At 44.5% G+C, this 2,331-nt stretch overlaps 1 protein-coding gene across 2 annotated transcripts in view; it reads left to right on the top strand.

Moving 5' to 3' along the window:
• Nucleotides 1–2,331, top strand: part of TUBA1C (tubulin, alpha 1c) — a 53,631-nt gene that overhangs the window by 34,849 nt on the left and 16,451 nt on the right. The window contains exon 2 of one of the 2 annotated variants that reach the window (XM_011987583.1): nt 272–386. The exons of the other annotated variant lie outside the window; for it this stretch is intronic. The gene's annotated coding sequence lies outside the window, so the exon portion shown is untranslated. The remainder of the gene's footprint in view (nt 1–271; nt 387–2,331) is intronic. 2 annotated transcript variants of the gene reach the window in all.

Here is a 2,331-nt window from a genome sequence, read left to right as displayed (position 1 = left end):
CTAAAAGAAACTAGTGTGCTTGGGGTTAGGCCCTCCTGGCCTTCAGCAAAGGCCATGAAACCCCCCAATGCAATTGAGCAAGCAAGCATCAGGGAAACAGGCTGTGTAGCTTGTCAGGTGATCTCTATTCCAGGATAATTTTTTTTTCCTCTGAAACAACTTTGGTTTATTATCAGTCATTTCATGCAGGGTAAAGAGAAAGAACAGCGTGAATTTAAAATTTGTTTCTTTATTTTGAACAAAAATTATTTCTTTTTTTTCTTTTCCACAGTGTGTGAACCCAGCTCTATCCCTTGGGTTCTGTACAAATAAATGGAGCAGCTGAGGGAACCGGATAAGAAGCTGATTTTGTAGTTACAGGCTGTTCCATATCACCCATTTACAAGGTCAGCGGGGACTGCAACTGAGCAAAACAGAGAACTGTGTACTTTAAAATGAGGAAAACTTTATCTACCAGAAACACACAAAGACCTTTCAGGGGTTCTAAATGGCTTATATTCCTGACTACACTGGAACAAAATATGCTGGAGGGTAAGGAAAAAAGTGTATGAAGTAGAGGATCAAAACAGCAAAGTGTTGTAAAAACAGAGGCCTGCAAGTGCAGACCCTTATCTGTTAGAACCCTGTTCCAGCCTCCCTCCTTCACTGCATCTCCTGAGGGGTTTGGGGACCACTGCAGATTTTGATGATTTGGGGAAATAAACTTGTAATTAAAGTTGTAGATATAAAAATGGTTCTATATTAATGTTTTTGGAGAGAAGACAGTAATTTAGGCCAGGAGTGGTGGCTCACGCCTGTAATCGTAGCGCTTTGGGAGGCCAAGGTGGGTGGATTACCTGAAGTCAGGAGTTCGAGACCAGCCTGGCCAATATGATGAAACCCTGTCTCTACTAAAAACACAAAAATTAGCTGGGCATGGTGGTGGGCGCCTATAATCCCAGCTACTCAGGAGTCTGAGACAAGAGAATCACTTGAACCCAGGGGGCAGAGGTTGCAGTGAGTCCAGATCAAGCCACTCCATCTCAAAAAAAAAAAAAAAAAAAAGACAGTGGTTTAGAAATGAAGGCCTTAAAGCCAACCTCCTGAGGGAAGCGTTGGGATTCCAGAGAAGACGGCTGGACTGAAGGCAGCATGGGCTTCTGTGCGACCTCAGGGCAGTTTCCAAAGCCAGGCAGTCTCCATTTCCTCTCCTGTAAAATGGAGGTAACAATAGTGTCTACCTCATAGGGTTATCATGAAGAATAAATAAGTTAAAGCATTTAAACTCCTCAGTCCAGGGATAAACACCTAGCATGCAGATACTGGTACTAGCAGTGGAGGGGCTGAGGAAAGGGGTTGGGAGGAGGCTTTTTTGTTGTTGTTGTTGTTAATTTTATGGTTGCAGGCCAGGCGAGGTGGCTTAAGCTTGTAATTCCAGCACTTTGGGAGGCCAAGGCGGGAGGATTGCTCGAGGCCAGGAGTTCAAGACAGCCTGGACAAGATAGCAAGATCCTCTCTCTACAAAAAAATACAAAAAATTAGCCAAGCATGGTGGCGCACACGGTAACCTCAGACATTCGGGAAGCTGAAGCGAGAGGATTGCTTGAGCCTGGGAAGTTGAGGCTGCAATCAGTCGTGATCACGCCAGTGCACCCCAGCCTGGGTGACAGAGGGACACCCTGTTTCAAAAAAAAATGTTGTACAGCTGTACAACGTGTTTGTGTTTTAAGCTGTGTTATTACAAGGGTCAAAAAGTTTAAAAAAAATAAAGTTTACAATTTTTTTTTTTTCTTGAGTGGAGTCTCACTCTATTGCCCAGGCTGGAGTGCAGTGGTGCAATCTTGGCTCACTGCAGCCTCCACCTCCCAGGTTCCAGCTTTTCTCCTGCCTCAGCCTCGTGAGTAGCTGAGATTACAGGCATGCACCACCACGTCCGGCTAATTTTTTGTCTGTTTAGTAGAGACAGGGTCTCACCATGTTGGCCAGGCTGATTGTGAACTCCTGACCTCAAGTGATCCGCCCGCCTCAGCCTCCCAAAGTGCTAGGATTATAGGCATGAGCCACAGCACCTGGCCTTACAAATTTTTACAGCTACAGTAAGCTAAAGTTAATTATTGAAGAAGGAAACATGTTTTCAAGTTTAATGCAGCCTAAGTGTCAGTGTTTATAAAGTCTATGGTAGTATACAATAATGCCCTAGGTCAGCTGGGTGCAGTGGCTCCCACCTGTAATTCCAGCACTTTGGGAGGCCCGGGAGGGAGCATCACTTGAGCCCAGGAGTTTGTGAGCAGCCTGTTTTTATAAAAATTAGCTATTTATGTTTTGTTTTTTGTTTTCTTTTTGAGATACTCT

Source organism: Mandrillus leucophaeus, unplaced genomic scaffold (assembly GCF_000951045.1).
Source record: "Mandrillus leucophaeus isolate KB7577 unplaced genomic scaffold, Mleu.le_1.0 Scaffold313, whole genome shotgun sequence".
NCBI classification, from domain to species: Eukaryota; Metazoa; Chordata; class Mammalia; order Primates; family Cercopithecidae; genus Mandrillus; species Mandrillus leucophaeus.
The sequence above is the reverse complement of the archived record's forward strand: the minus strand, read 5'-3'. Positions and strand labels throughout refer to the sequence as shown.